Here is a 24,147-nt window from a genome sequence, read left to right on the forward strand (position 1 = left end):
GACCAGTGCATTCTCTTGGCAAAACTCTATTAGCCTTTGCCTTGCTTCATTTCGTGCTCCAAGGCCAAATTTGCCTGTTACTCCAGGTGTTTCTTGACTCCCTACTTTTGCATTCCAGTCCCCTATAATGAAAAGGACATCTTTTTTGGGTGTTAGTTCTAAAAGGTCAGTTTTCATTCTAATCCCAAAGAAAGGCAATGCCAAAGAATGCTCAAACTACCACACAATTGCACTCATCTCACATGCTAGTAAAGTCATGCTCAAAATTCTCCACGCTAAGCTTCAGCAATATGTGAATCGTGAACTTCCAGATGTTCAAACAGGTTTTAGAAAAGGCAGAGGCACCAGAGATCAAATTGCCAACATCCACTGGATCATGGAGAAAGCAAGAGAGTTCCAGAAAAACATCTATTTCTGCTTCATTGACTACGCCAAAGCCTTTGACTGTGTGGATCACAATAAACTGTGGAACATTCTGAAAGAGGTGGGAATACCAGACCACGTGACCTGCCTCTTGAGAAACCTGTATGCAGGTCAGGAAGCAACAGTTAGAACTAGACACAGAACCACAGACTGGTTCCAAATAGGAAAAGGAGTATGTCAAGGTTGTATATTGTCACCCTGCTTATTTAACTTATATGCAGAGTACATCATGAGGAACGCTGGGCTGGAAGAAGCACAAGCTGGAATCAAGATGGCCGGGAGAAATATCAATGACCTCAGATATGCAGATGACACCACCCTTATGGCAGAAAGTGAAGAGGAACTCAAAGGCCTCTTGATGAAAGTGAAAGAGGAGAGTGAAAAGGTTGGTTTGAAGCTCAACATTCAGAAAACAAAGATCATGGCATCTGGTCCCATCACTTCATGGGAAATAGATGGGGAAACAGTGGAAACAGTGTCAGACTTTATTTTTTTGGGCTCCAAAATCACTGCGGATGCTGATTGCAGCCATGAAATTAAAAGACGCTTACTCCTTGGAAGGAAAGTTATGACCAGCCTAGATAGCATATTAAAAAGCAGAGACACTACTTTGCCAACCAAGGTCCGTCTAGCCAAGGCTATGGTTTTTCCTGTGGTCACGTATGGATGTGAGAGTTGGACTGTGAAGAAAGCTGATCGCCGAAGAATTGATGCTTTTGAACTGTGGTGCTGGAGAAGACTCTTGAGAGTCCCTTGGACTCTAAGGAGATCCATCCAGTCCATTCTAATGGAGATCAATCCTGGGTGTTCATCAGAAGGACTGATGCTGAGGCTGAAACTCCAATACTTTGGCCACCTCATGCGACGAGTTGATTCACTGGAAAAGACTCTGATGCTAGGAGGGATTGGGGGTAGGAGGAGACGGGGACAACAGAGAATGAGATGGCTGGATGGCATCACCGACTCGATGGACATGAGTTTGAGTGTACTCCGGGAGTTGGTGATGGACAGGGAGGCCTGGCGTGCTGTGGTTCATGGGGTCGCTAAGAGTCAGACACAACTGAGCGACTGAACTGAACTAACTGAACTGATGGGACCAGATGCCATGATCTTAGTTTTCTGAATGTTGAGCTCTAAGCCAACTTTTTCACTCTCCTCTTTCACTTTCATCAAGAGGCTTTTTAGTTCCTCTTCACTTTCTGCCATAAGAGTGGTGTCATCTGCATATCTGAGGTTATTGATACTTCTCCCAGCAATCTTGATTCCAGCTTGTGCTTCCTCCAGCTCAGTGTTTATCATGACATACTCTGCATATAAGTTAAATAAGCAGGGTGACAATAAACATCCTTGATGTACTCCTTTTCCTATTTGGAACCAGTCTGTTGTTCCATGTCCAGTTCTAACTGTTGCTTCCTGATCTGCATATAGGTCTCAAGAAGGCGGTTTCTCAGAAGCACAGTGGCTGCAAAGGTCTGTGTAGAAGCGCGGCCCAGAGGAGTTACCTCATGCCAAGGTCAGGGCCGGTGACCAAGAGCACCAGGCTGCGACGGCACAGGAGCGGCCTAGAGGACCTATCCCACGCCCGAGGTCAGGGGCTGCAGCAGAGACGAGCCACCCCACGCCTGAGGTCAGTGTTGGAGGCAGAGAGGAGCAACCCTACGTCCAAGGAGCAGTGGCTGTGCGGGCGCAGGAGGGCCGAGAGGAATTACTACAAGTTCAAGGTCAGGAGAGACAACCTCATCCAAAGGAAGGAGCAGGGGCTGCACTTTGCTGGAGCAGCCGTGAAGAGATACCCCATGTCCAAGGTAAGAGAAACCCAAGTAAGATGGTAGGTGTCGCAAGAGGGCATCAGAGGGCAGACAGACTGAAACTATAATCAGAGAAAACTAGCTAAGCTGATCACACGGACCACAGCCTTGTCTACCTCAATGAAACTAAGCCATGCCGTGTGGGGCCACCCAAGACGGGCAGGTCATGGTGGAGAGGTCTGACAGAATGTGGTCCACTGGAGAAGGGAATGGCAAACCACTTCAGTGTACTTGCCTTGAGAACCCCATGAACAGTATTAAAAGGCAAAATGATAGGATACTGAAAGAGGAACTCCCCAGGTCGGTAGGTGCCCAATATGCTACAGGAGATCAGGAGAAATAAATCCAGAAAGAATGAAGGGATGGAGCAAAAGCAAAAACAATACCCAGTTGTGGATGTGACTGGTGATAGAAGTAAGGTCCAATGCTGTAAAGAGCAATATTGCATAGGAACCTGGAATGTTAGATTGATGAATCAAGGCGAATTGGAAGTGGTCAAACAGGAGATGGCAAGAGTGAACGTTGACATTCCAGGAATCAGCAAACTAAAATGGACTGCAATGGGTGAATTTAAATCAGATGACCATTATATCTACTACTGTGGGCAGGAATCCCTTAGAAGAAATGGAGTAGCCATCATGGTCAACAAAAGAGTCCGAAATGCAGTACTTGGATGCAATCTCACAAACGACAGAATGATCTCTGTTCATTTCCAAGGCAAACCATTCAATATCATGGTGATCCAAACCTATGCCCTGACTAGCAACGCTGAAGAAGCTGAAGTTGAACGGTTCTGTGAAGACCTACAAGACCTTTTAGAACTAACACCCCAAAAAAAGATGTCCGCATATTTAAGTACCAACAAAAAAACCTAGAACTTGCCTAGATTTTGCCCAGTTACACACAAGATAAAATAATTGAGTACCTTCTTAATGGAAAGGTCTCTGGCTCCCTCAACCCAGGGTAAAGGTCACTAGTCCGGGAGACTTTGAACTCTCTGAGGCCCTCCATCTGAGGATCTGGCCATGCCCACCACTCCCACTGTCTCTCTAGCCCACGGCTACTTCACTTAAAATGACCTCTCACTGATGGCTTTGCGTTTTCCTAAGGCTCCAAACCTAGACAGCGTATTAAAAAACAGAGACATCACTTTGCCAACAAAGGTCACTATATTCAAAGGTATGATTTTTCCAGTAGTCATGTATGGATTTGAGAGTTGGACCATAAAGAAGGCTGAGCGCCAAATAGAAGAAGGCTGGTGCTTTCTAACTGTGGTCTTGGAGAAGACTTGAGAGTCCCTTGGACAGCAAGGAGATCAAGCCAGTCCATCCTAAAGGAAATCAACCCTGAATATTCATTGGAAGGACTGACGCTGAAGCTGAAGCTCCAATACTTTGACCACTTGATGCAAAGAGCCGACTCGCTGGAAAACACCCTGATGCTGGAAGGAAAGATTGAGGGCAGGAGAAGAAGGGGGAGTAGAGGATGAGAAGGATGGATGGCATCACTGACTCCGTGCACATGAGTCTGAGAGAACTCTGGGAGATAGTGAAGGGCAGCGGGGCCTGGTGAGCTGCAGTCCATGGGGTCACAAAGAGTGGGACATGACAATGACTGAACAACAAGGCTCCAAACTGCCTCACCACAGGCCATTTACACTGCCTTCACCTCCACCTGTCTGCCCTCCTCACCCCTGCTTTGACTTCTTTCAGCAGTCCCCAACCTTTTTGGCACCAGGGACTGCTTTTTTAGAAGACAATTTTTCCACAGACTGGGAGTGGGGGATAGTTTGGGGACAATTCAAGCACATTACATATATTATGAACTGTATTTCTAATCTAAATGCCCCTACTGCTCTTACAGGAGGTGCTAGTCCAAGGCCTGGATGGTGGGTACCCCTGCTTGTGATCCATATTTACAATATATGCCTACAACATGTCCATTATTACCTCCAAAGTGTTTCCTCCTACCCTCATTATTTATTTACTCATTTATTTTTTTGGAGGTGGGGAGGAACAAGAACAATTAATGTAACATCCACCCTTTCAGAAAATCTTTAAGTATCCAACATAGAATTGTTGGTGCATTGTGGAGGCCGAGGGGTGAATTGGGCTTTGGGGAAAGAGGAAGAAAAGTCGGATTACAAGATCAGCTACCACCAACAGTAAAAACCACCAGGATATTTTTTTTTTTCAAATTTCTGACAGCTTTAAATTCATGAAGCAATTGTCCCCTTTTGTAATCAGCATGTGGATCTCAGAATGAGCAAGGAAAGACCCAAGAGGAACATCATCCAGAAGAAATACGATGACAGTGATGGGATTCCATGGTCAGAAGAAAGGGTGGTACGTGAAGTCCTTTATTTGTCTCTGAAGGAGTTCAAGAATGCCCAGAAGAGGCAGCAGGGGGAAGGCATTCCAGGGAACCTGAAGGCCGGGACAGGCTCCTTGGTAATGGCCAGTCTAAGGGATTAGGACCAGCATCAGAGCAGTCAGAGAATGAGAAGGACGATGCATCCCAAAGTCCTCGACTAGCAACGACGTTAGTTCTTGATTTTGAAGAAGGGCCGTCAAGGAAAAACAAGGCCCAGGCTGCAAGCACAAGGGAAGTTTGCTCAATCCCAGCCGAACAGTCCCAGCACAACTCCAGTCAAGATAGTGGAGCCATGGCTACCCCCTCTAGCTACTCAAACTTCTGACCTCTCTAAAAGGAATCCTAAGACAGAAGATTTTCTTACCTTTCTCTGCCTTCGAGGTTCTCCTGCGCTGCCCAACAGCATAGTGTATTTCTCTCAGGACATGGAGGAGGAAGATGATGAGACAGAAGACGTCAAAACAGCCACGAATAGTGCTTCATCTCATGCCAGTCAACCCCCAGGAAAGGAAAAACCAACCAGCATGTTCAAAATGGACATGTTTTCAATGGTTCCAGCAGGTCGTCCCCGGAGAAGGACCCTGTTCAGAAACACAAAAGCGAAGAGGCCACTCTGGTGAAGGAGAAGCACAGCGATGCACGGGCCGACACCCGGAGGGAGCAGGCGTCCGCGAGCCACCCCCCGCAGCCCCGTCCAAGGCTCCTTGGCCAAGGGGCTCGCCGCTCACCACCACCACAAGCCTCTGCGTCCGTCGGCTCAGGACTTACGAAAACAGGTTTCTAAGGTCAACGGAGTCACCCGAATGTCATCTCTGGGTACAAGTGCAACCAGTGCCAAAAAGATGGGCGAAGTCAGCCCTTCACCGTCCAAAACTGTGAAGTACACCGCAACGTTGACGAAGGGAACTGTCACATACACCAAGGTCAAGAGAGAACTGGTCAAGGAAACCAAACCCCATCATCACAAGCCCAGTTCCGCTGTCAACCACACAATCTCAGGGAACACTGAAAGTAGCAATGCAAAAGCCCACAAACAGGTGCTATCCCTCGGGGGAGGGGGGCGTCCAAGTCCACCGGGCCCGCCGTCAATGGCCTCAAGGTCAGCGGCAGGTTGAACCCAAAGTCGCGCACTAAGGAGGTGGGGGAGCGGCAGCTGCGGGAGGGGCTCCGGAGCTCCAAGCGGAGGCTGCAGGAGGCGCCCCGGGCCGACAAGCCGCCGAGAAGATGAAGGGGGCCGCGGGCAGCGCCGCCTAGGGCCCCGGCAGGAAGGCGGCCCGGGGCCCCACCGAGAAGGCGCCGCTCGGGGGCCCCGGGAAGAAAGAAGGAGGCGCCCGAGCGGAGCCTGCAGAGGAACCGGCCCAAGCGGGCCGCAGCCGGCAAGGGCCCGCCGGGCAGACAAGCACACAGCAAGCCGGACGGCGGCGCCCCGTGTGAACATCGTTCTACCTGGCAATCGGAGCCCCTGCCCCGGCTGCACGAGGGCACAGCCAAGGCAGAGGAGGAGGCCGGCAGGGCCGGGTGGGCGGCCATGGACGAGATCCCCGTGCTGCGGCCGTCGGCCAAGGAGTTGCACGACCCGCTCGTCTACATCGAGTCGGTGCGCCCGCAGGTGGAGAAGTTCGGCATGTGCAGGGTCATCCCGCCCCTGGGCTGGCGGCCCGAGTGCAAGCTCAAGGAAGAGATGCGCTTCGTCACGCAGATCCAGCATATCCACAAGCTCGGCGGGCGCTGGGGCCCCAACGCGCAGCGGCTGGGCTGCATCAAGAAGCACCTCAGATCTCAGGGCATCACCATGGACGAGTTCTCGCTCATAGGAGGCTGTGAGCTCGACCTGGCCTGCTTTTTCCGGCTGATTAACGAGATGGGCGGCATGCAGCAGGTGACAGACCTTAAAAAATGGAACAAACTCGCAAACATGTTGCGCATCCCCAGAGCCGCCCAGGACCAGCTGGCCAAGCTCCAGGAGGCCTACTGCCAGTACCTGCCCTCCTACGACTCCCTGTGCCCCGAGGAGCGCCGGCGCCTGGAGAAGGAGGTGCTGATGGAGAAGGAGAGCCTGGAGCGGCACAAGGGGCCCCTGGAGGGCCACACGGAGCTGGACTACCACCGCTTCCGCCCACTGCCCCGCTTCGAACCCCAGAACGGGCTCATCAATGGCATGGCCCACAGAAACGGCTTCCGCAGCAAGCTGGAAGAGGTGGGCCCCGCGCAGCTCAAGACGGGCCGGCGGCGACTCTTTGCTCAGGAAAAGGAGGTGGTGAAGAAGGAGGAGGAGAAGGACAAGGGCATCCTCAGCGACTTCCACAAGCGTATATACAAGGGAAGGTCTGTTTCTTTCACGACTTTTTACCGAACAGCAAGAACTATCATGAACATGTGCTTCAGCAAGGAGCCCGCACCAGCTTGAAATCGAGCAAGAGTACTGGAGGCTCGTGGAGGAGGACTACCACGTGGGCCTGCACTGCGGCAAGATGGACGCCAACACCCACGGCAGCGGCTTCCCGGTGGGGAAGTGGAACCATTTTCAAGTCACGGATGGAACCTCACTGTCCTCCCCAATAACACAAGCTCCATCCTGCGTCAGCTCAGTGCCGTACCTGGAGTGACACTTCCCTGGCTGAATATTGGCATGGTCTTTTCTACCTCATGCTGGTCTCGAGACCAAAACCACCTCCCTTACACTGACCACTTACACACGGGTGCTGACTACATTTGGTATTGCATTCCTGCTGAGGAGGAGAACAGGCTGGAGGACGTGGTGCACACTCTGCTGCAAGCCAATGGAACCCCCGGTCTGCAGATGCTCAAGAGCAACGTCCTGATCTCCCCGGAGGTGCTGTGCAGGGAGGGAATCAAGGTGCACAGGACGGTGCAGCAGAGCGGCCAGTTCGTCGTCCGCTTCCCGGGATCCTTCGTGTCCAAAGTCTGCTGCAGCTATAGCGTCTCTGAGACCGTGCACTTCGCCACCACCCAGTGGACGAGCATGGGCTTCGAGACGGCCAAGGAGATGAAGCATCGCCATATAGGTAAGCCATTCTCGACGGAGACATTACTCTACCAGATCGCACAAGCGGAAGCAAAAAAGGAAAACGGCCCCACTCTCAGTACCATCTCAGCCCTTCTGGATGAGCTCAGGGAAACGGAGCTGTGGCAGCGGCGGCAGCTCTTCGAGGCCGGCCTCCACTTCTCTGCCCGTTACGGCAGCCACGACAGCAGCAGCACCGCGCCCGACGGCAAGAAGCAGCCTCAGAAGTGGCTGCAGCTGGAGACCTCGGAGAGGAGGTGCCAGGTGTGCCAGCACCTGTGTTACCTGTCCATGGTCGTGCAGGAGAACGAGAACGTGGTTTTCTGCCTCGAGTGTGCGCTGTGCCAAATGGAGAAGCAGAAGTCCTGCCGCGGCCTGAAGCTCATGTACCGCTACGACGAGGAACAGATTATCAGCCTGGTCAATCAGATCTGTGGCAAGGTATCTGGTAAAAATGGCAGCATTGAGAACTGTCTCAGAAAACCCACACCAAAAAGAGGGCCCCGCAAGATAGCCACGGTGGACGTGCTGCCCTCCAGGCCCGCTTCCTCCTGAAGACGCCAGTGCCGTGGGCGAGGGATAGACGTTACTTTGTAATTATTGTAGTCTAGTTTAGAGTACCTGCTGTAGGATACAAGCTGTCCTTGCACTAGCTCTAAAGAAGATTTTCTTCTGGTTTTAGAGAACTAATTTTGTTTTAGCATTAAACTGTTGAACTTTTCTTTGTACTTAGAATACCTAGATACAGCAGCCAGATTTTTGAAACTGCCGTATATTCACTGTTTTAAAACCTTTGAGGGGCTATCGCCCCTTGTGGCTGACAAAAGCCTTTTTGTTTGAGTTTTTTTGGTTTGTTTGTGTTTGTTTTTTTGTAATTGTTGGGGGGAAAGGCTTTTTAACTCATGTTTGAAGAGGCTGAGGTTTGGAGAACAAATTTTAAAACCATCAGTCATGTGAGCAGATTTTTTTCTAGAGACGAAAAGGGATAGAAGACACATACACACACACACACCAAAAAAAAAAAAAAAAGAAACCACGTGAAAGAAATGGCTTTACTTTGGCTGTCTTTTCTTCTGTCATATGCAGGATGAGTTTGTCAGTGTTAAAAACCGGAGAATCCCCATTTTGTTTCTTTGGGCGGTTATGGCAGCTGAAGGCAGACGTTGTTTCCTAACCATAGGCAAAATGAGGAGGTCAGAGCCACCACCAGCGCTTAACTATGCATCTGTTTAAAGAGAAAGAGGAAGAGAAGAAAAAGACTGCCCGCCTTGGAGGGGTCACGTGAGAGAAACCTGTGCCTGATTTCATTAGGAAATCTATTCTGTTCTTTTTGGTGCTGTTGGCTACTTTATCAAAAAACCCTTCAATAGCATCCTTAAAAAAAAAAAAAAGGAAAAAAAAAGTGATTGAAGCCGGAAGTGCTTCTTTGTCATGGATGTGGAGTCTTTCTAACATTCCATCTTCATCTCACCTCTTTGTTGTTTTCCACCTTCACAGGTCAGCATTAATTTTTCTTTTTAAATTTGTTTCATTGGTGATCACATCTAGAGCCACTCAGAGGTCTGCGGTTCTTTTTGAATGTGAAAATACATCTGCGCTCATCTGGTCTATTTTTTCTCTTCATGTTGTAACAAAAAGAAAGAAAAAAAGAAAAAACAAACCCGTTCCTTTTGTACATACGCCTGTAAATTGTTTCAAATACTTGAGCCTTTTTCTGGGTGGGGGAGGGGAGGGTGCGAGGACAGATGAAGAAAAGCCTAGCACTTCCGTTTCTTCATCGGGTGGACTGGATGCTTACAGGGTTTTTCTTGTAACATTTATAATAAGTGCTGCTTACATTACTGAACAACAACAACAAAAATAATAATGGAGTAGCTGTTGCCCTTCTCGGGTTGTGTGTACAGTATGTGTGCAATAAAAAAGGGAAACTGTTTTCACAAGCTGTTCTTTGTTTCATAATTGGATTCACCGATCCCGCAGTTGCCCGTGTTGCACTGAGCTGGCTGGTGGGGCTGTCCGCAGCATCCTGTGGTATACTCTGTTGGTTGTCGTTGCCAAAGACTGAACTGTGTTGGCCTATTTAACAGTGACATGAGCAGAGTCGTGTTTTCCAGTGTGCTTGTCCGGTTTCTATGGCGTTGCTGTGTATTGGCCCTCTTTTGGACGGTGAACTTCTGCCTATGGCTTATACGGTCTGACGTTTTAATTTATTAGTGCTGCTCTGCACCCCTCCCTCGGGAGGGAAGACTCTTCATGTTGTTTATTGCCAGTTTTTCGTTTACTTTTCAGGTTTGTACTACAAGGTTTAATAATAAAACAAAGTTTTTTGGGAAAAAAAGAATTGTTAACTATAAGCTCTATGCTATACAGTACATTTCTAGAAATTATTCATCTTGTATAACTGAAAATCTGTGTCCTTTGGCGATCACTTCCTCATTATGCCTCTTCCCAGGCCCTGGCAATCACCATCCTACTCTGCTTCTATCAGTTTGCCTGTTTTAGTTTCCTCATTTAAGTGGTATCATGTATTTGTCATTCTGTGTCTGGCTTATTTCACTTAGCACAATGTCTCCTACGTCATCTCTATTATTGCAAATGACAAAGTTTCCTTCTTTTTAAGGCTGAATAATACTCCATTATGAGCTTCCCAGGTAGCTCAGTGGTAAATAATCCCCCTGCCAATGCAGGACACACAGGAGACTTGGGTTCAATCCCTGGATTGGAAAGATCCCCTGGAGCAGGAAGTGGCAATCCACTTGTAGGAGGTAACCCATTGGAGAAGGAAATGGCATCCTCCCCTGGAGGAGGAAACAGCAACCCCCTCTAGTATTCTTGCCTGGAAAATCCCACGGACAGAGGAGCTTGGATTCCATGGGGTCGGAAAAGAGTCGGACACAACTGAGCAACTGAGGACGCACACACACAACACTCCATGATATGTATACACCATATAGTTATCCATTCATCCATCAGAGGACATTTAGGCTGTTTCTCTGTCTTGGTTATTGTGAATAATGCTGCAACAAATATGGGAATGCTGGTATCTCTTGGAGAGTCTAATTTTAACTCCTTTGGATAGATACCCAGAAGTGGTTTGCTGAATCATATGCTAATTCAATTTTTAATTTTTTGAGGAACCTCAATACTGTTTTCCACAGTGGCTTCACCCATTGACATTCTCACTCTCTAACAGTATAAAAGAGTTTTCTAAATGCTTTCACTTACTCTCTACTGGAGAGAGAGCAAGACAATCAACTTTTCAAATTATTGTGTGGTAAAAACACTTAACATCAGATCTACACACTTAAATATTTAGGCACACAATACAGTGATGTTAAATATAGGCACAATGTTGCACAGCAGATCCCTGCAATTTATTCATCTTGCATAACTGAAACATTATACCAAGTGAAAAGCAACTGCCCATTTCTCACTGCCCCGGGCCTTCTGTGTTTCTATGTGTATAAAGATTTTAGATATAAGTGGAACCATGCAGCATTTGTCCTTCTGGCTTATTTCATTTAGAATAATATCCCTGTGGTTTCTCCATGTTGTCCCATATAACAAGATTTCTTTCATTTTTAAGGTGAAATGATATCCCATTGTCTGTGTCTACCACATGTTCTTTATCCATTTATCTGTTGTTAGAGATTTGGGTTGTTACCCTATCTTGGCTATTGTAAATAATGGTGCAATGAACACGGGAGTGAAGATGTCTCTTCAACATACCGATTTCACTTCCTTGGGATATACAATTGACCCTTGAATCATGTGGAGGTTAGAGGCACCAATCCCCCATGCAGTCAAAAATAACTGTATACTTTTCACTCTGCCCAAACTTAACTACTAATAACCTACTGCTGACTGGAAGCTGTACTGAAAAACAGTGATTGCATATTTTGTATGCTACAAGTATTTTCTACTGTATTCTTACAATAAAGTAAGGTATAGAAACTAAAATTTTATTAAGAAAATCATAAGAGAAAATATATTCACAGTACTGTATTTAGTAATACCGTAAGTTTACAGCATCCATTTATAAGAATTGTCTGTCAGTACCAACATCTATATTATCTTATATGACACAAAAGACTATAGATACAAAACACTAAGTATCAAAAATGAAAACATAATGTGAAAAGAAGTCCATATTTAGTTAAAGGTATAATGAATGATTCAAGCTTTGATAATGAAGCAGCAGCAATATGACTGCTTTATAGTAGTCTAATGTAATCGATAGGATTGCTTCATGGTTGCCAAGCATATACAGTAATGAACGAATTGCTAAAAATTTTTATAGCATACACTATTATGGTAATACTTATAATACAGTACTGAAAACATTGTTACTTTAACAGAAAACACTTACCTGTGAGGACAGGCTGATGTGCAGTTTATCCATTGAGAAGAGAGAGGTGGGACACTGTGCAGTAATATAATTCTTTGAAAGTTAAGTTATAAAACAGTAAGAAAATGAATACATTATTAGTTTTATATTAAATATCTTCACATTTTGCCTATCTAATGGTAGACTATCCACTTCCATACAAGTCTTGTGCGTGATGTTCTATATGACGAATACTTAGCTGGTGGTGATGACGAAGGTGATGATGACACAGAAGCATCTCATACAGTCCTTGCCATACAGTTATTAGCTCTTAGCACAAAGACACTCACACACACACTCAACAGATAAGATTATTACCTGTATGGCATGACGATTATTTACTGCTCGTTGAGTGGAAGTGGATCATCATGAAGTTCATCATTCCCACCACCTTCCTGCTGAGTAGGCTGAGGAGGAGGAGTAGGAGGAAGAGGAGGGCCTGACCTTGATGAGTGGCAGAGATGGAAGAACGGAGGAGGTGGAAGGGGAGGCAGGGGAAGCAGGCACACTCAGTATACCTTTATGGAAATACATTGTAATTTCTCTCCAAAGATTTTGCTTTTTCATTTCTCTAAAACTGTCTCTGTGTGTTATCAGTCCTCCTTCCACCATTTGCTTTTGTTTCAGTGCCCTTATCATAGAAGGGTCCATGACATACAAGAGTTAAAGCAGTCTTGAGGACTCAGAACGCTTCTGCCAGATTGTCTAATGTCAACTTGTTTTCTGGCACTGCTTCTTCTATGTCTTATTCTTCATCATCCAGCTCTGGTTTGGAACCAATCATGTCCATCAAGTTGTATTCTGTTAATTTCTCAGGTGTAATGTCTATTAGCCCTTGGATTGTTCCAAGATCCATATTTTGGGACTCTTCACCCCCTCCCACCTTTTCATGTCATATCCACAGTCTCTTTCATGATTTCCTTGACTGACTCTGTTATAAATCCTATGAAGGCATGCACAACACCTGGACAGTTTTCTTTAGCAGGAATTTATTGTTTGGGCTTTCATGGGCTTTTGTTTGTGTGTGTGTGTGTGTGTGTGTGTGTGTGTGTGACAACAATCACATCTTTAGTCATTTAATCCTTTCAGACTTCATGATGTTCTATCAGGGTTCTCTTCTATAGCATTGACAATCATTTTCATAGAGTACCCTATGTAATGAGCCTGAAAGGTCCCTTTGACCCTCTGATCTATAGGCTGACATAGAGATGTTGTGTTTAGGGGAAAGGAGACACTTTGACACCTTCAGTGTTGAACTCACGGGGTTCCGGGTGGCCAGCGCATTGGCCAATATCAAAAGAATCTGAAAAGGCAGTCAATAACTGGCAAGGTACTTCCTGAATTCAGGGATGAAGCACTGATGAAACCAGTGCCCCCAAAGGTTCCTGCTGTCCGGCCTTCTCGTTGTCCAACCAAAAGACTGACAGATGGTGTTTATCATTTCCCTTGAAGACTCAGGGTTAGCAGCTCTATAGGTAAGGGGAGTCCTGATCATTTGCACAAAAACCTGACGGCATTTGCACAAAATCATAGAATTAGCCTATCTCATTCTGTCTCAAATCCTGGAGTTCACTTCCCTTCCTTACCAATGCATGTACTTTGTGGCTTTTCCCCCAGCATAGGGCACTTTCCTCTGCATTAAAACCTGTCCAGACAGATGTTTTCTCCTCACTGATTTTCTTTTTTAAAATTTTCTTGGAGTACAGTTGATTTACAATATTGTGTTATTTGCAGGTGTACTGCAAAGTGATTCAGTGATATATACACATATATCCATTCTTTTAAAGAATCTTTTGTCATATAAGTTATCAGAGAATATTGAGTTTCCTCCTCTGTACAGTAGGTCCTTGCTGGTTATCTACCTTATATACAGTATGTGTATATGTTCATCCCAAGCTCATGAATTATCCCTCCCTACCATGTTTCCTATTTGGCAACCATAAGTTAATTTTTGAGATCTGTCCAGTCTGTTTCTATTTTGTAAATAAGTTCCTTTGTATCAATTTTTTAAAATTATATTTCTACATATGAGTGATGCGATATTTGTCTTTGACTTCACTTAATAAGAAAATCCCAAGGATGTGCATTGTCTCCACGTTTGTTCAACATGATTTCAGAAGTCCTAGCTGTGGTAATCAGAGAAGAGAAGAATAAAAGGAATCCAACTTGGAAAACCACTAAAACTGGCACTGTTTGCAGATGGCACGATACTAGACATAGAAAAGCCTAAAGATGCTACCAGAAAACTACTAGAGCTTATCAATGAATTAGTAAAGTTGCAGGATACAAGATTAACACCCAGTGATTTTCTTAATGGCATCTGGGAATGCATCTGTTGCCTCTTGATTTCTCAAAAGCTGCTTCTCCTATCATTTTGATATTTTAAGTCAAACCTCTTTCTAAAATTATCAGACCATCCTTTACTGGCATAAAATTCTCCAGCTTTAGATCCTTTACCACCCTTTTGCTTTAGGTTGTCATAATGACTTTGATTTTTCTTCAATCATATTAAAGTCTACAGATATGCCTTGCTTGTAACAATCCTGCACCCACCTACAAACTATATTTTCAATACAAGATAAAAAGGTATTTCACAAAAAGCACAAGGTTTTCACACCTGCTGGTGTAGCTGCAGTGATGGCTTCATACATTTCCTGTTCTTTTTCTTACAGTGATCCTTATGCTGAATTCATTCATCTTGAAATGGTGGCAACCACAACTGCAGACCCAAACTGTGGTACATAACAAGCAATTCAACTTTTTGTATAAGGTCATGACTTCTTTCTGTTTCCTGTGAGCACTTCCAGCACCACTAGGGGCACTTCATTTGAGTCCTATGGTGTTATTCAAGGCTTACGGTATTGTACTAAACACAGTGAGAAATACCCATGGACTATCAGTGATCACTTTGAGATCACAGTTTACTATAGAAATCGCTCATCAGGGATGAATAGTGTTATTCATGGTCCATAAGTGTGTGTGTGCATGTGTGTGTGTGTGTGCATAACTTTAAGCTGATCGCCGAAGAATTGATGATTTTGAACTGTGGTGTTGCAGAAGACTCTTGAGAGTCCCTTGGACTGCATGGAGATCCGACCAGTCCATTCCAAAGGAGATCAATCCTGGGTGTTCATTGGAAGGACTGATGCTAAAGCTGAAACTCCAATACATTGGCTACCTCATGCAAAGAGTTGACTCACTGGAAAAGACTCTGATGCTGGGAGGGATTGGGGGCAGGAGAAGAAGGGGACGACAGAGAATGAGATGGCTGGATGGCATCACCAACTCGATGGACATGGGTGTGAGTGAACTCCAGGAGTTGGTGATGGACAGGGAAGCCTGGCATGCTGTGATTCATGGGGTCACAAACAGTCGGACACGACTGAGTGACTGAATTGAACTGAACTGAACTGGCATGCTTCTCCTTGGATTTATCCTGTATGGGACTCCTTACTCCTCTTGGACTTGATTGGCTATTTCCTTTTCCATGTTAGGGAAATTTTCAACTATAATCTTGGAAATTTTTCTCATATCCTTTCTTTTTCTCTTCTTCTTCTGGGACCCCTATAATTTGACTATTGGGGCATTTGATATTGCCCCAGTGGTCTCTGAGACTATCCTCAGTTCTTTTCATTCCTTTTACTTTTTTCTGCTCTTCAGAAGTTATTTCCACCAATTTATCTTCCAGCTCACTGACTCGTTCTTCTGCTTCAGATATTCTGCTTTTGATTCCTTCTAGCATAGGTTTAATTTCAGTAATTGTGTTGTTTGTTTTGGTATGCTTATTCTTTAATTCTTATAGAGCTTTGTTAGTTGATATTTGAATTTTCTCCGTTTTGTTTTCACGGTTTTTGATCATTTTTACTCTCATTATTCTGAATTCTTTTTCAAGTAGTTTGACTATTTCCTCTTCATTTATTTGGACTTCTGTGTTTCTACTTTGTTCCTTCACTTGTGTTGTATTTCTCTGCCTTTTCTTTTTTTTTTTTTTAATAAACTCATTGTCTGAGGTCTCCTTTTCCAGACTTCAAGGTTGAATTCTTTCTTCGTTTTGGTGCATGCCCTCCTAAGGCTGGTCCAGTGGTTTGTGTAACCTTGCATATTGTGAGATTTGTGCTGAGATTTTTAGTTTGTTTTTCCTCTGGCGGGCAAGGCTGAGTGAGGTTGGTAATCCTGTCTGCTGATGATTGGGTTTGTATTTTTCTTTTGTTTGTTATTGGGATGAGGTGTCCTGCTCATGGTGCTACAGGTGGTTGGGTGATGCTGGTCTTGTATTCTGGTGGTTTCTTTTGTGTGAGTTCTCACTATTTGATACTCCCTAGGGTTAGTTCTCCAGTTGTCTAGGGTCTTGCAGTCAGTATTCCCACTCCAAAGGTTCAGGTCTTGATCTCTATCAGGAACGAAGATTCCACAAGTGATTTGTTATGGCATTAAATGAGCTTAAAACAAATACTCAAAAACAAGAAACCAGAGATGAATCCCAGGCAAATGGCAGTTACAAAATCAGGCAAATAATAATTAAAATAATGGAACATACACATATACATGTAAACCCATAAGCAAAACAGTCCAATGAAAATAAAATACAATAGATTGACCCAGCGAACAAAAGAAACCAAAAATTATATCTGCCATTTAAGAAAAAAGCTTACTAAATCACAAACTGGAAAACAAAACTAAAGCAAGATGGCAAGTGGAGAACAAAGCCATGAAAACAAAAGTAACAAATGTGTTGAGAGGAAAGGAAAGAAAGAAAGAATAGATATGCAATGTTAAATAGAGGTAGACAAAGAAGATTTATATACATTAAAAATTAACTGCAAGGGAGAAGGAACAGTAGGAAAAGAAAACAAAGGAATATATGTAGAATAAATAATAATAGCTTTAAAAATTAAAATTGAAAAGAAAAAGAAGAAAATGGAAAACTCCACAGAATTTTAAAAAACCCCAAGCTTAATTAGATTTAATAGTGCCAATAAAATTGAAAACTACAACAGGGGTTGGGGGAAGAAAAATAAAATCCAAAAGAATCTACAGAACAAGTTAAAACATAAGAATAACGAATGTTTCCTTGAGTCACTGCCGTCAGAGTCCTTTCCCTCGCTGGGATTCACAGTCCACCTCACCTCCTTAGGATGCCCTCCAACACTGTGCTGGTCTCTGGACCTGCTGTGGGGGCTGCTCAGATTCTAATCTGGTCCTACTACTCTGTGTTCTTGCCTCCAATGTCCATGGCTATCGGAACTAGTACATTTTCTTTTGTGGGAGCTCTCAGTGACCTTTTCTATATTCCACAGACACAGAATCTGCCTAGTTGATTGTGTGAATTTCACCTGCAGCTTGTCCAGCTAGTGGGAAGCTTTTGGGTCTTCTTCCTTAGCCACACTGCCCCTGGGTTTCAATTGTGGTTTGTTTGTTTGTTTTTACTTATTCACTTATTTTAATTTGAGGGTAATTACTTTACATTATTGTATTGGTTTTGCCATACATTGGCATGAATCTGCCCCAGGTGTACATGTGTTCCCCATCTTGAACCCCCCTCCCACCTCCCTCCCCATCCCATCCCTCTGGGTCATCCCAGTACACCAGCCCCAAGCATCCTGTATCATGAATCTAACCTGGACTGGCGATTCGTTTCACATATGATAATATACATGTTTCAATGCCATTCTCCCAAATCATCCCACCCTCGCCCTCTCCCACAGAGTCCAAAAGACTGTTCTATACATCTGTGTCTCTTTTGCCATCTTGTGTACAGGGTTATCGTTATCATCTTTCTAAATTCCATATATATGTGTTAGTATACTGTATTGGTGTTTTTCTTTCTGGCTTGCTTCACTCTGTATAATAGACTCCAGCCCCAATGAGGGCCAGGTGTGGAGGTGGTGCAGCTGCTTGGGTCACAGGGGTTCTGGCAGCCAGCAGGTACTCAGGGGAGTTGGTGGCTAGGGCAGCAGGAAATAAAGTGCTCTAGAAGGGTATGGCAACCAGTATTGGCCAATACACTCCAGTATTCTTTCCTGGAGAACCCCCTGGCAGGCCACAGTCCACAGGGTTGCAGAAGTTGGACATGAATGAAGCAGTTCTGCCCCAGTGAGTGTTGATTGTGAAGGTGGCACAGCTACTTGCCTTGTGGGGACCCTGGCGGCACCAAGTGTGCAGGGACACGGACTGCCTCCACTGCAGGAGTTGTGGCCTTATCGGAGTCTTTTTTCGAGCCTCTAGTAGCCGGTGATCAGAAGGCCTGTTTGGCCAGTCTTTCTCTGTAGCTCTGCCCATTCAGGCACTTAGAGGGCTCCCTTACCTGTGGTCCTTCTCTGTTGTGTGCATTAGGCACATAAGGGCGCCCCGCCTCCGCCCAGGGCTGGGGATCTACTCTGTAGATCGCATGTCAGGCACTTAAAGGGGCACCCTGGGTGGGATCCTATTCTGTAGTTCAGCACGTCAGACGTTTGATGGGCCAGCCTTTCTATTCTTCAGACGTTTGATGGGCCAGCCTTTCTATTCTTCAGCTGTCAAAGCTGGCATGTTGGGGAGAGAGGCTATGGTGATGGCTCCACCCTCTACATGTGACTCAGCAGTATCGCCTTGCTTCTGTAACAGCCTGTCTTTCCTCCACAGGCATTTGCCACCACAGTCTCCTCTCAAATCCCCTCAATAGTTCTCTCCACAGTCAACAGCATCCCTCGCCATAGGATTGCTCCACAATCCCTAAACTCCAGTTCCCAGCTGCTGTGCCTTCGAGGGGACCTGTGTCTCAGTCCGGGATAAGTATGGCTGTGGCACGGACTGTCTGATTCTCATTCCATTTAGGCTGCCACAGATCAGCGGTTTCACTCTCAGCCTTAAATGTTCAGACTCAGGCAGTTGCCCTGATGTGGGGATCAAACCCCTGCTTCAGTGCCCCCAGCCACTGAGGGCAGGACCAGTCCTACTGACACTCCTGTTTTCCCCCTAGTTCCTTCCTCCTACCGAGTTTTGCGTGGTTCTATATATTCTTTCCTGCTGGTCAGGTACTCCTGTCCACTCTCGGCTGGTGTTCTGCATGCACTTCTGTGTCTGAAGGTGTATTCCTGATGTATCTGTGTAGAGAGAGGTCCTCCACATCCACCTATTCCTCTGCCATCTTGTTCTCATCTGGAAATACAGTTTTTTAAAAAAAAAATTATACGATGAACTTCTTTAGAAAATACAAACAGACTGAACAGGTATCAAAGGCAAATTTGTGGTTTCCAAAGAGGAAATGAGAGAAAATGTGGCAGGGAGGAATAAATCAGGAGCTTGGGATGAACATATACATGTAGTGTATATAAGGTAGATAACCGACAAGGACTTACTGTATAGAGCAGGAAACTCAATATTCTGTGATAACTTATATGACAAAAGATTCTCTAAAAGGATGCATATATGTGTATGAATAACTGCATATATGTGTATGAATAACTGAATCACTTTGCAGTATACCCGAAACTAACACATTGTAAATTAAATATACTCCAATAAGATTTTAAAAAGAAAATCACTGAGGAGAAAGGAGATCTGTCTGGACAGGTTTTAAGGCAGATGAAAATGCCCTATTCTGGACGAAATGCCACAAAGTACATGCATTGGTAAGGAAGGGAAGTGAGCTCCAGGATTTGAGACAGAAAGAGGCTAATTCTATGATTTTGTGCAAATGTCGTCAGGTTTTTGTGCAAATGATCAGGATTCCCCTTACCCATAGAGCTGCTAACCCTGAGCTTTAAAGGGAAACAATAAACATCAGCTACCAGTGTTTCGGTTGTACAAGAAGGCTGGACAGCATGTACCCTTGGGAGGGATTGGTTCTGTAAGTGCTTTGTCCCTGAATTCAGAAAGTACCTTGCCACTAAGGGACTGCCTTTTAAAATTCTTTTAATATTGGACAATGCCCTTGGTCAACATGAACCCGTGAGTTCAACACCGAAGGCATGAAAGTGGTCTCCTTTCCTCTAAACACAACATCTCTAAGTCAGCCTATAGATCAGAGGGTCAAAAGGACCTTTCGGGCTCATTACACAGGGTACTCTATGGAAATGAGTGTCAATGCTGTGGAAGAGAACCCTGACAGAACATCATGAAGTCTGGAAGGATTATATGACTGAAGATGCTATTGTTGTGAACAACAACAACAAACAAACAAAACATGAAAGCCCAAAACAATAAATTCCCGCTAAAGGAAGCAGTCCAGGTGTTGTGCATGCCTTCACAGGATTTGTGACAGAGTCAGAGAAATCCTGAAAGAGACTGTGGATATGGCATGCAAAGGTGGGAGAGCAGCAGAGGAATTAACAGACTATGACTTGATGGAGATGAGTGGTTCCGAACCAGAGCTGGATGATGAGGAACAAGATGTAGAAGAAGCAGTGCCAGAAAACAAGTTGACATTAGACAATCTTGCAGAAGCGTTCTGAGTCCTCAAGGCTGCTTTTGACTTTTGTACGGCATGGATCCTTCTATGACAAGGACACTGAAACAAAAGCAAATGGTGGAAGGAGGACTGATAACACACAGAAACATTTTTAGAGAAATGAAAAAGCAAAATCTTTGGACAAAAATTACAATGTATTTCCACAAAGGTACACTGAGTGTGCCTGCTTCTCCTGCCTCCCCTTCCACCTCTGTTCTTCCATCTCTGCCACTCATCAAGGTCAGGCCCTCCTCTTCCTCCTCCTCCTCCTCAGCCTACTCAGCAAGAAGGTGTCAGGAATGAAGACGTTCATAATGATCCACTTCCACTCAACGAGTAGTAAATAATCGTCATGCCATATGGGTAATCAACTTATCTGTTGAGTGTGTGTGTGAGTGTCTTTGTGCTAAGAGCTAATAACTGTATGGCAAGGACTGTATGAGATGCTTCTGTGTCATCATCATCTTCATCATCACCACCAGCTAAGTAATCCTCCTATAGAACATAGTGTGCAAGACTTGTATTGAAGTGGATAGCCTACCATTACATAGGCAGAAGGTGAGTGGTACTTAATACAAAATTAATAATGTTTTCATTTTTTTACTGTTTTATGACTTTACTTTCAAGGAATTATATTACTGTACATTGTCCCACCTCTCTCTTGTGAATGGATAAACATAAATGCATATCAGCCTGTCATCACAGGTGTTTTCCCTTAAAGTAACAATGTTTTCAGTACTCTATTATAAATATGACCATAATAGTGTGTGATATAAAAAATTTTAGGGATTCATTCATTACTGTATATTCTCAGCTACCACAAAGCAATCCTATCAAGTACACTGCTGCTGCTGCTGCTTCTAAGTCACTTCAGTCGTGTCAGACTCTTTGCGACCCCATAGAAGACAGCCCACCAGGCTCCCCGTCCCTGGGATTCTCCAGGCAAGAACCAATGTATGAAAGTGAAAAGTGAAAGTGAATTCACCAGTTGTGCCTGACTCTTAGCGACCCCGTGGACTGCAGCCTACCAGGCTCCTCCATCCATGGGATTTTCCAGGCAAGAGTACTGGAGTTGGGTGCCATTGCCCTCTCTGACACTAGGCTACTATAAAGCAATTATATATCTTCTTCTTCATGATCAATGCTTGAATTATCATACCTGTAACTAAATATGAATTTCTTTTCACATTATGTTTTCAGTTTTGATATATAGTGTCTTCTATCTATAGTCTTTTGTGTCGGTAAGACAATATAGATGTAAGTACTGACAGACAATTCTTGTAAATGGATGCTGTAATCCTGTAGTATTGATAATCACAGTACAGTACTGTTAATATATTTTCTCTTATGATTTTCTTAATAACATTTCATTGTCTGTAGTTTACTTTAGCGTAAGTATACGGTAGAAAATACTTACAGTATTCAAAATAAGCATTGACTGTTTATCAGTAAGGCTTCCAGTCAACAGTAGGTTATTATTAGTTACGTGTGGGCAGAGTCAAAAGACTACAGGGGGTTTTGACTGCATGGGGGTTTGGTGCCTCTTACCTCCAGATGATGCAAGGGTCAATTGTTTATCCAAAGGAAGTGAAATCAGGATCTCAAAGAGACATCTTCACTCCTGTGTTCATTGCACCATTATTTACAATAGCCAGTATATGGTAACAACCCAAACATCTACCAACAGATAAATGGATAAAGAACATGTGGTAGACACAGACAATGGGATATCATTTCACCTTAAACATGAAAGAAATTTTGTGATATGGGACAACATGGAGAAACCACAGGGACATTATTCTAAATGAAATAAGCCAGTCACAGAAGGACAAATGCTGCATGGTTCCACTTTTATGAGGTATCTAAATTTTTTTAACACACGGAAACACAGAGGGGCCACAGGACAAAGAAATGGGCAGTTGCTTTTCACTTGGTATAATGTTGCAGTTATGCAAGATAAATAAATTCCAGAGATTTGCTGTGCAACAGTGTACCTATTTCTAACAGTACTGTACTGTGCGCCTAAACTTTTAAGAGTAGATTTAATGTTAAATGTTTTACCACAATAATTTGAAATTTTGATTGCCTTGCTCTCTCTCCAGTAGAGACTAAGCTGATTAAGTGCAAGCATTAAGAAAAGAACTCTTTTATACTGTTCGTGATAATGTCAATGGGTAAAGCCACTGTGGAAAACAGTATTGAGGTTCCTCAAAAAATTAAAAATTGAATTAGCATATGATTCAGCAAACCACTTCTGGGTATCTATCTGAAGGAGTTAAAATTAGACTCTTCAAGAGATACCAGCATTCCCATATTTGTTGCAGCATTATTCACAATAACCAAGACAGGGAAGCAGCCTAAATGTCCTCTGATGGATGAATGGATAAATATATGGTGTATACATATCATGGAGTGTTGTATGTATGTGTGTCCTCAGTCACTCAGTTGTGTCTGACTCTTTCTATCCCATGAACTGTAGCCCACCAAGCTCCTCTGATGATGGGATTTCCCAGGGAAGAACAGTGGAATGGGTTGCCATTTCCTCCTCCAGGGCATCTTCCCAATCAAGGGATTGAACGCAAGTCTCCTGTGTGTCCTAAATTGGCAGGTGGATTCTGTAACACTGAGCTACCCGAGAAGCCTATAAGGGAGTATTATTCAGCCTTAAAAAGAAGGAAACTTTGTCATTTGAAATAACAGAGATGACCTGGAAGACATTGTGCCTAGTGAAATAATCCAGACACAGAAGGAGAAATAGATGATATCACTTAAATGAGGAATCTAAAATAGGCAAACTGATAGAAGCAGAGTAGGATGATGATTGCCAGGGGCTGGGAGGAGGTGTAATGAAGAAGTAATTGTCAAAGGCACAGATTTTCAGATATATACAGTGAATAATTTCTAGAAATGGACCGTGTAGCACAGAGCCTATAGTTAACAGTTCCATACTGCACACTTAAAGATTTGCTAAAAGGGTAGATGTTATGTTAATTGTTCTTGTTCCTCCCCACCTCCCCAAAAATAAATGAGTAAATAAATAAAGAGGGTAGGAGGAAACTTTTGGAGGTAATAGACATGTTGATGGCACAGATTGTAGCTTTGGTTCACAAGTGTATCTTTATTTCCAAACTCATCGAATTGTATACATAAAATTAGTACAGATCTTTTACAATAATCATATCTAAATCAAGTATTTTTTTTCTTTAAATGAGCAGATATTTGGTCTTATTTCGAGTTGTAGTCTGCGCATAGTGCAAAGTATACAGTAGGCACTTTATATTTAAGCAATGAAGGCTAAAAGAAAGAGTATGAATAAATAAAATGTTGTTAATTTTTTATTTATCTGATTCCTTCTTGTGCTTTTTCCTCTAAAAATTAATGTTATATACTTGGATTTGCTTATATTATTTAGCAATGTAAGATAAATTCATCACTTCATGACAAATAGATTGGGAAACAGTGGAAATAGTGACAGACTTAATTTTTGGGACTCCAAAATCACTGCAGATGGTGACTGTAGCCACGAAATTAAAAGACACTTGCTCCTTGGAAGAAAAGTTATGACTAGACTAGACAGCATATTAAAAAGCAGAGACATTACTTTGCCAACAAAGGTCCATCTAGTGAAAGCTGTGGTATTTCCAGTAGTCATGTATGGATGTGAGAGTTGGACTATAAAGAGATCTGAGCACCAAAGAATTGA

General features: G+C 44.0%; 1 protein-coding gene and 1 pseudogene across 2 annotated transcripts in view; one reads left to right on the top strand and one right to left on the bottom strand.

Annotated features, from left to right (window-relative positions):
* The window catches only part of LOC148773254 (melanoma-associated antigen B4-like), a 46,586-nt gene extending 37,788 nt beyond the window's left edge, over nt 1-8,798 (bottom strand). Inside the window, exons 1-2 of one of the 2 annotated variants that reach the window (XM_088833587.1) lie at nt 6,051-6,187; nt 4,969-5,185 (exon numbers count right to left, since the gene is read on the bottom strand). The gene's annotated coding sequence lies outside the window, so the exon portion shown is untranslated. Of the gene's footprint in view, nt 1-4,968; nt 5,186-6,050; nt 6,188-8,685 lie in introns of those variants that run through there. The other variant, XM_088833588.1, reaches the window with a different exon arrangement.
* Nucleotides 4,493-8,184, top strand: LOC129535079 (protein Jumonji pseudogene; annotated as a pseudogene).
* Nucleotides 8,799-24,147: the final 15,349 nt, after the last annotated feature.

This window comes from Moschus berezovskii, chromosome X (assembly GCF_049115385.1).
Source record: "Moschus berezovskii isolate FMDL1 chromosome X, NW_MosBer_1.0, whole genome shotgun sequence".
NCBI classification, from domain to species: domain Eukaryota; kingdom Metazoa; phylum Chordata; class Mammalia; order Artiodactyla; family Moschidae; genus Moschus; species Moschus berezovskii.